Consider the following 10068-nt stretch of genomic DNA (forward strand, 5'->3'; position numbering starts at 1 on the left):
GATTGGCATGTGAGTGAGCCAGTATTCTGTTTTGGCTATGTACTGGAGTCACATCTCCAAAGGCTACTTCCTACTGTGGTTCTTTCTATTGTGTAGGCAATGCACCCAAGTGCAGTCTGCAGACCAGCAAGGGAGGTATCATATGAATGCTTATTACAAGTTCACCATCTCAGCCCTAATCCTGACCTGAATCAAAATCTCCCTTTGGAAGATCCCAGGGTTCTGTATGCATGGTAATATTTGAAATTATTTAGGTGGGTATTACTTCCTGAACTATGATACCTATCAGAATTACTGGAGTAGCCCATAATTAACAGTACTAGGATCTCCAAAGGAAGAGCCTGAAACTCTTTACACATAGCAAGATTTTAGGTTCTGCCTATCCTGCCAGTGTAGTTTAGAGTCTCTCAAATATCCTTAACATTGAGACTCCCCTGATGGGGGATCGGACTTATACAAAAATTCCTAGGTCTCTTCCCAGAGATTTACTTTCACATGGAGCCTGGGATGGGACATGATAATCGATACCTTCTCGTTGCCCAAAGTGATACAGTAATTCTTGGGAAGTTTGGGGATAAAGGAGTAGGCTACAGCAGTAACTACAGCAGTAACTCACATTAAGCATCAGAAATGTCTGGGGAGTCTGCTAAAATTAATGATTCCTGGAACCTAAGATAAAGGAAAGCCTCCCAAATGAGAACAAGCAAAAGCTATTAATTCAGAGCTTGTTAGAACAAGAAAGTCAGCTACCATCAAGCTTAGGCAGGGCCGTGCAAAAGCTTTATAGCTAGGGAAAGAAAGGGCTCCGGTATGGGCTGATTATAGGCTGGGTCATGAGGATGCTGTAGGTGATCATCTGTGATTGATAAGGAGTGTGTATTTGTTGTTCTCCAGTTGTTCCTATGTTGGAAGTAAAGACAAAAGCTCTGATCAAATCTTAGGTCAGCTTGGGCTGATTCTCTTTAGAGGTTATGGGTTAGAGCTCTATTTTTTAATGCATGGTCATCAGTCTCTCAACACCTAGACCAAAATTGCTAGGGAAAAATGTCCAGCCTGGCCATCAATCTTTTAATATCCTCCCCTGGTTCTCAACTGTGTGAGCCACCCATCTAGAGATGGCTTGATTTCTAGCTACTTGCCTGCCTTACCACATTTCAAAAGGGTTAGACAGTTTTTTACCCTAACCCTGACCCTTAAAAAATTTTTGTTTTCTATTTGTCTATATTAATTGATTTTTCTGACATTTTCTTCAAATATTTACTTCTAGCTTATAACCCACACTTAATTGCACCTTCTGCAGTCCCCTTTCTATTCTGTAACAGTTCCCTTTCTCCTTCGAGTTTACTTCTTTTTGTTAGATTCCGCTTATGAGAGAAAATGTGATATTTGTCTTTCTGAGTTTGGCTTACTTTGTTTAGCATAATAATGTACAGTTTGGTTTATTTTCCTTTGAATGGTAGGATATCATTTTTCCTCCCTTTTTGGATGTAGAGAGGTTTGAACTCAGGGCCTTACGCTTGCTAGATAGACCCTCTACCATTTGGTTCATGCCTCTGGCCCTTTCTTTTAGTTGTTTTTCAGATAGAGTGTACTCTTTTGCCTTAGCTGGCCATGAACTACAGTCCTCCCAAGAAATTAGGCCACTGCAGCCATGTGCCACTGCACTAGGAAATTCCAGTCTTCTTAAGGATGGAATAACACTCCACTGAAATAAATCTTTTTGTTCATGATGCTAGAGGTTGAACCCAAGGCCTTGTGAAAACTAGGCAAATACTCTATCACTATGAGTTACATCCCTACCCCTTCCTTACAAAACATTGAAGCAAGAACTTTAAGTCAAAGGATACTTCTTGGCATCCACTCATTACCCACATACTTTTAGCTATATTATGGGTGATAGGCACAAATGAATTAAAAGAAAGAAGTCCATGAGATTCGTATCTCTAGACAACCAGGAGTGGCAAAGCACTAGTGTTGAGTAAAAGAGCTCAGAGACAGTGCCCAGGCCTTGAGTTCAAGCCCCATGACTGGCAAAAAGAAAAAAAAAAAAACCAATCAAGATAGATAATTTAAAGGCTAGCACATGGACAGGGAGTTCATATCCCCATAAACAATTTACCAGAATTTCCTAAATAACATCTTTGATCAGCAGGGCCTCTAAGGGGGCAAGCATCCCAGAATTATCTATGTGGAAAACTACATAGATTTTAAAAGCAATCAGAACAGGATATTTCTCTATAACCCTTTGTTGAGAACCACTGATGTGGAAAATGCAATGATTTAAGGGATATAAATTCCAACACCTACATGGCTATGAGGGTAACATCATTTACTAGAGTGCTTGACTATCTTAAGTTACCTTCTTCTGACAAAGGCACAAGTTGTTTTTATCATCAAACAAATGGCCATATTTTTCATTTTTGCAAATAAACATGATCTCTATTTATCATGGGAAGAAATAAATGTTCTCAATCTGTCTTTCATTTTCCTGCTTTTGATAGTTCTAAAACCTCAGCAGCATAAGTATGACACTACATGATAAATAGAATTCCATATGAAGTGAAGAGCTGTGAATACTGGAGATTAGGACGAAGTGCAGGTGAACAGTTGAGCTGCTACTCAGCTCCAGGCAATTGGAGTTTGTTGCCATATCGGATTTTCTATTCTGATTTTTCTAAAGTATCCATAAATCACCTGATCAATAATTGTTGCCCTTATTTTTTAACTGTAAAGATTAAACAAATAAGTCTGATGGGCTTTTCGTGGATCTCCTAACTCACTAAGTGCACAATCTTGGCATTGCAGAATCACTTGTAAGCAAGGTGTTGGCCCCTAACTCAGCTCCTGTTTACGGCATCAAAATGTTTTGCTTATAAACATATTAAAAAGCAGAACTACCTAAACTCTGCTTCATCCCATTTTTATTCAGAGTTTACCATGTTCACAGTGGAACTCAACTTGTTAAGTATGTCATCAGAAAATAAAAAAAAAGTCAACCTCATCTGCTTTAGCTTATTTCTAAATTTTGAGCTCTGTTGTGGTCCTTTCTTTTATTTTCCCCTACCTCTTTAATTCATCAGAGCTTAGCAGGGAAAGCTTGGGAGTGAGAAGTGACTGGTCCTTGTCAGCACTCACTGAATGAGCTTGGCTGTTAATCTTTTAAATTTAGCTAAGAATAAATACAGAATGACAGAATCAGCAGTGTCTAGTTCCTCTCTGAGATAAAGAAAACATTACATACACACTTGTTTTTCCCAGAATTTTCAGCTTTGTTTAGAATCAGTAAAATCACATTTTGCTCAGAATTGGATGTGTGTGTGTGTGTGTGTGTGTGTGTGTGTGTGTGTGATAGATGAGCATTTGGGAGTCTAAAAATAAGGTGAGAACCATTTAAAAAACACTTTCATGAAATATTTTTGCAAGAGATGTTGACCTCTGCTTCCTGTCCAGCATGAGGTCAGTAGCCTCAGTCCCATGCTCCTTCCACCATGGTGTTCTGCCTCAGATTCACTAAAGACAAGGACTATGGGCTATGACTTCTGAAACTATGAGCCAAGATAAGTCCTTTCTCCCATTAAATATTTCTGTAGATATTTTGGAAATATAATTACCACTATGAAGCGCTAACTAACACAGAGATAGTTACAAGAATATTCATATTCAGTACAGATGTATTTTTCCCCAAATACTTTCAATGTTGTTTTGTGCAATTCATGGCTATGGGACCTGTAGATACAGAGGGTCAATTCTGTTTCTATATTTGTATACACACACACACACACACACACACACACACACACACTTTCTTGCTTACTATTTCTTTTTTTAAGAGAAAAAATTTTATTGTGATATAAAATGCACTTATAAAATGTCCACAGAAAGCATGTAATTTTGCAGTGCTATATAAATTTATTGGGAATGTTATTCACATCTAGTGTCACTTAAAACATCCTGTAAACAATGAATTATCCTCTAAAACAAATGCAGAAGTGATTCTTCAGAAATCATTGCATTAACAATAATTAGTAAGATCATATAATTATATCTATATTTTGGAATGTCCATTCACTGTCATGTAGTGTAGTGGAATTTAAGAGTATAATTGCACATGGATGGTACAGAAAAATACTTGCTGCTGAAATACTCTTTATCTTCACAACAGTCATATTCTTCCTGACTGCAAAGGACCACTTCAGCTATGGTCTGAAACATAAACCCCAGGCCTCTCAAAGCAGTAATTTGTGGGTATGTGTTTCTATTTGTGCACCTAAGAAACTTTATAAGAAAAAGCATATCTTTAATAAACAAGTGCAACATTACTGTCAACAATTTTGCAAGTTTAAATATTATACTCTAATTATTTTGTAAACAAAAGCCACACAAATATTCTTAATTCTATTTTTTAAAATCTGCCAACCCATAATTATCTTTATATCCTTTACTTGAACACACACTGAATTTCTGAAAGTATGTCTACCTTAGGTAATAAGGTTTAGCAATGAATTCTTCATATTTTACACTATGAAATGTGCATTTCTGATACTTTTTATGCAACATGAAATTTAAATCAAGGAATCCCAAATTCTGCATACCACAGTTCCTTTCAAAAGCTTCTCAAGATTATGGCTCTGCTGCAGGTTAACAGATTGAATATGATGTATTCTAGCTCCCTCTATTTCAAGTATCAAAGGCTCAAAATCTTTCTAGGTTCTAACTGAAAATGCAAAATCTTTAAAAGACAGTTAAATGCATTTTTAAATGAGATATTAACTGAGACAAGATTCTTAAGCTAAGTTAGGCTGTTCAGTACTAGGACTTCAAACAATTAAAATCTAATATTTGCAGCACAAGGATAAAAGAACATGATTTTTCTATAAACCCATGGTTTTAAAAAAGAAAACCCTTTCTTTAGTCTTGTTTCCATCTGAATAATCACTAATTTGAATCTCAGTCTGAACACATGTAAGCACTGTGGGCCTCACAGCACTTAAAATGAAATGACTTCCTTGGAAAAAAAAATTTTTTTAACCACTGGAGAGAGAATTCACTAAGGCAGACTGTCAGCAATCCTGCAGTAGACTATCTCGTACCCTTATAGTTCCAGAGTAAGCTACTCTGAAATTTTAATGCCATTAAAAAAAAAACAACAAAGTTAAAGTAGAAATGACTGCTGCAATTGTTTCTCAAAATGCAGACATGGTCCATATCTGACAGCACAGCTCTCAGGGTAAGCAACCTTCCACCCCTTGCTATCTTAATGCATTTCCAGCTTAAAGAGTAATCCAGCCTGGTCCTTAGCATAGCCATCTAGGAGGTGAATAGCCTCGGATGGTCCACTAAATAGAAGTACATTAAGACTTTCTGGCCCAACTATATCAAATGTTCAGAATTATGTTTAAGTGTGAAATCAACACTCAGTGAAAAGGGTGTGACAAAACTAAACATTGTTGTGTTGAAATCTTTCCCAGCTTGAACTCAAAAATAGAAATCATGAATCTTCTATAACATTTTATAAACACACACAAGTGAAAAGTGCTATTTTTCAAAAAGTACAATTTCCCTCCCTACTGTATATCAACATGGAATGATTTCAGTTCTCCCGTATACTAAAAGTGAACTTGAAAAAATAACTAGTATTGCAATATTGAGCAGACAAATTTTTAATCAGTAGTGGCTTCTGTTTCGACTGGACCCCTAATTAGTCTCTGGATTCCTCTTTTCCCCAGGACCTTTTGGTTTTGCAAAGCTTTGCTCATGTGCATGCTGCTTGGGATGCACTTCTTCATAAAGGAAGTCTGCAGTCAATTCATCCCCATTGTCTATCTCAATCTTTCTGATTACATCCATCTGTAGTTGCCGCTCTACAATTTCTAGCAGAGGCCTCTTGCAGCTTGAGTACAGCATCCGTTCTCTTACACTGCATGTGTATCCAGGCATTGAATAAATAAAAACTATAGACTCCAACTAGTCTCCCTCATGGGAATGTTTATACAGGAAGAAATGGTAGTGTGCCGAATGCTTGGGAATCCTCTTTGGCAAATCTTTCAGTTCTGTACTTGTGGTGTTGGCCAAAATTATAATTTCATTTTTTATAACTATTTCCAACTGCACATAATTGAGCTGTCGGTTGCTCAGTTTTTCCAAAGCATGGAAAGCTTCTTGAGAAATAGGAAAGGCTACTCCTTGTAGTGTTTGATGCTTCGTGTCCACACCCACATCAGTTTGTACCTCATTAATTTTAATCTGCGTAATTCTTTCTCAGCTGCAGTCAAGGGAGCAGGGGAAGACTGGGACAGCAGGTATTTTTTTATAATCATGTAATGATACGTCTTCCTTTACTGTTCCAAATACTTCATCTTTAATGTGGCCACCTCCAAATTCTTTTTTCAGAGTTGCTTTTGTTGCTGCATACAACATTTTTTGACGAACCTGAATAACAGGTAGCATGGCTGCTTGTCCTCCAACAGGGGCAAGACAAAGGAATCATAATCCTTTTCCCAGGAATCTTCAGGCTGACTACAAGATCCAATAACAAGTTGCTCATTTTCAATAGATATTTTCAGAAGTCTGTATTTCCCGTTTCTGGCTCTGGCAAAGATATCTTTCACCTCTTCACTTGCTTGGATGCCTGTCTGGTGGGACATGGCGGCGGCCGGGGCTCCAGCGCTGAGTGCTGTGAGCGGCCCCGACCGGCGGCTCCTGGAAGTGGCGGCTCTCAGGCGGGCCCCGGGGTCAGCCGCACGGGACCCGCGGCGGCCCCGCCCCCTTGCTTACTATTTCTGAAGAATAGGGTACTTGTCTTGCTTACTGCTAAACCTAAAACCTAATAGAATGTCTGATATGTTTCAGGTACTCAGTAAATATTTGTTGAGTAAATGAATGAATCCTTCCTGCAAAAACAGAAAAAAGGTGTTAAAATTGCTTGAAGCTTTTTCATCTTTTCTTTTTTTATTTATTGTCAAAGTGATGTAAAGAGAGGTTACAGTTTCATACGTTATGTATTGGGTACATTTTTTGTACTGTTACCTCCTCCCTCATTCCCCTCTCCCCCCTCTCCTTTTTCCTCTCCCCCCATGAGTTGTTCAGCTGATTTACACCAAACAGTTTTGCAAGTATTGCTTTTGTAGTCCTTTGTCCTTTTATCCTTTGGCTCTCCATTTTGGTATTCCCTTTCACTTTCCTAGTTCTAATACCAGTATATACAGTTTCCAATGTACTCAGATAAGATACAGTGCTAGTGCAGGTACAACCACAGGAAGGGGATACAAGAGGATCATCAACAATAGAAGCTATGGCTTCACGTGGCATGTTGAAAGTAATTACAACAGTGATATAACCCTCATTTCCATAACATGGAGTTCATTTCACTTAGCATTAGTTTATGCATTCATAAGGGCATAGCTGTTAGGCTCTTGTGATCCTCTGCTGTGACTAGCCTAAACCTGTGCGAATTATTCCCTATGAGGGAGACCATAGAGTCCATGTTTCTTTGGGTCTGGCTCACTTCACTTGGTATAATTTTTTCCAAGTCCTTCCATTTTCTTATGAATGGGGCAATGTCATTCTTTCTGATAGAGGCATAAAATTCCATTGTGTATATGTTCCACATTTTCCTGATCCATTCGTCTACTGAGGGGCATCTGGGTTGGTTCCATATTTTAGCTATGACAAATTGTGCTGTGATGAACATTGTTGTGCTGGTGGCTTTAGTGTATTCTTATTTGTGGTCTTTTGGGTAGATGCCCAAAAGTGGGGCAGCTGGGTCATAGGGGAGCTCTGTTTAACCTTCTAAGGATGCTCCATACCGCTTGCCAGAGTGGATGAACCAGTTTACATTCCCACCAACAATGAAGTAGGGTTTCCTTTTGGCCACATCCCCTCCAACATTTATTATTGTTAGTTTTCTTGATATAGCACATCCTTACTGGGATGAGATGGAATCTCAATGTTGTTTTGATTTGTATTTCTTTTATGGCCAGTGATGTAGAGCACTTTTTCATATGTCTCTTGGCCATTCTCAGTCCTCATCAGAGAAGTCTCTTTTTAAGTCTTTAGCCCACTTGTTGAGGGGGCTGTTGGTTCTTTGCAGTTTTGTTTTGGAGGAGTTTAATTTTTTAGTTCTGCATATATTTTAGTTATGAGGCCTTTATCCATTGTATGGCCGGTAAAGATATTTTCCCAATCTGTGGGCTTTCTGTTTATCTTGAGAGCTATGTCCTTTGCCCTACAGAAGCTCTGCAGTTTGATGCAGTCCCATTTGTCCATCCTTTCCTTGATTTGTAGCATTGCTAGGTCTTTGTTAAGGAAGTTCTGTCCTGTGCCAAGGAGCCCAAGTGTTTCTCCTACTCCTTCTTTTAGTGTTTTCAGGGTATCTGTTTTAATTTCGAGGTATTTGATCCATTTGGAAATGATTTCCAAATGGATCAAAGACCTCAAAATTTTTCATCTTTTTGGAATTAGTCAAGTAAGGGTGGGCTAGAGAGGTAGAGATGAGGTGGTTTGATGAAACTAATATTTTTTAGTTAAGTGCTTGATTAAAATGGACATTTTGTATAAAATGGTTGATTTGCTTAAGCAATGTACTGTCAGATAAATTAAAAAAAAAACTCAGTGACTCAGATCAGAATAATAGTACCAGTTAATTCAGGTTTCTAAGTAGCAAAATACAAATTAAAACCTCTTTCCACCCACCTTTATGGATTTTTTTTTTTTTTTGCCAGTGTGGGGGCTTTAACTCTGGCCCTAAGGGCTGTCCTTAAGCTCCTTTTGCTCAAGGTTAGCTCTCTCCCACATGAGCCACAGCTCCAATTCTGGATTTTTCTGTGATTAATTGGTAATAAGAGTCTTATGGACTTTCCTGCCTGGGCTGGCTTGGAACAGCAATCCTCAGATTTCAGGCTCCTGAGTAGTTAGTATTATAGGCCAACTTTATGGATTTTTTTTTTAAAGCAAAGCTCTCTTCCCCAGCACTGTTTGATGCTGATGACAGTTTCTGTAAGATAGTTGTATAAATTGCCTGATACAGCTGAACTGGACCACTAACTTCAAGATAAGCCAAGCCAAGAGGTATGAAAGCTACAATGGGAAAACTAAAACTAAATAATAGATATGAAAATGCTGATTGCTTCAAGCAGGTAATAAATTGTGATAACTAAGATTTTAACTGGCTTGATATGCAAAATGATACATTCCTTAATTTTAAGATAAAAGGTAAAGTATTAAATATTATCAGTAAATTAGTTTATCCTCATCTTTGTTTAAAAGGTGAAAAGACATTTACATATAGGAAATTCTTTGGATGATTCTTCCAAGTTTTAGCTGAGGGTAGCTTTAAATGATCATCTGGCCAGTTGTTCTTTCTTTCAGTCCTCCTGCTCTCTGGTTCAACCCCTACCTGTTCATGTCTGAGTCTTGATAATGGCGAGCCAGTGAAGAATAGGATGTGGCAATTTATAGGCTCTTTCATGTCCATGAGCAGTGATTTGCCAAACAAAAACTTAAAACTTAATCAGCCTAGAAATGAAGACTATGGTAAGAACTTTTAGCATCTGGAATGGAGCAATCAAATAGATTGGAATAATAAAACCCTATGCAAGATGAAGACATCAAACAACAATTAGAACTTAAGAGAACTGACAAATAAGATGGATCTAATTTAAAAAAACAACAGAACCAGGTCTGAATAATCAACAAGAAGTGCATCCTTAGTACAGAAGAGCAAATAAAAGGTGTACAGAAACAGCAAACATCAGAATGAGCTTAATTCATTTATATGTTTGGCATGTTTTCTGTTTTAGGGTTAGAAACATTTCTAGCTCCATTTCTAGTGTTTCCTCATTACTATTGTTATATATGTTAATTACCCGAGAAGCCACATATTGAAGAATGAAATCTTGGAGTTTTTATTATAGCATTAGCAGTCGGTAGGCAGCCAGTTGTCACAAAGGCCTGCAGCCCACAACTACACTTAACACTATCAGAAAACAGGCCAGAGAGGGAAGATAGAACAAAAACCATACCAACAAACCAATTCAGCTGCAATGGAGAGCTGACTTGGGATGTCATGGT

The 10068-nt window shown here is 38.0% G+C and overlaps 1 pseudogene; it reads right to left on the minus strand.

The window, feature by feature from the left end:
* Positions 1 to 3894: 3894 nt before the first annotated feature.
* LOC125356390 lies at positions 3895 to 6714 on the minus strand (annotated as a pseudogene).
* Positions 6715 to 10068: the final 3354 nt, after the last annotated feature.

Source organism: Perognathus longimembris, chromosome 8 (genome assembly GCF_023159225.1).
Source record: "Perognathus longimembris pacificus isolate PPM17 chromosome 8, ASM2315922v1, whole genome shotgun sequence".
Taxonomy (NCBI): Eukaryota; Metazoa; Chordata; class Mammalia; order Rodentia; family Heteromyidae; genus Perognathus; species Perognathus longimembris.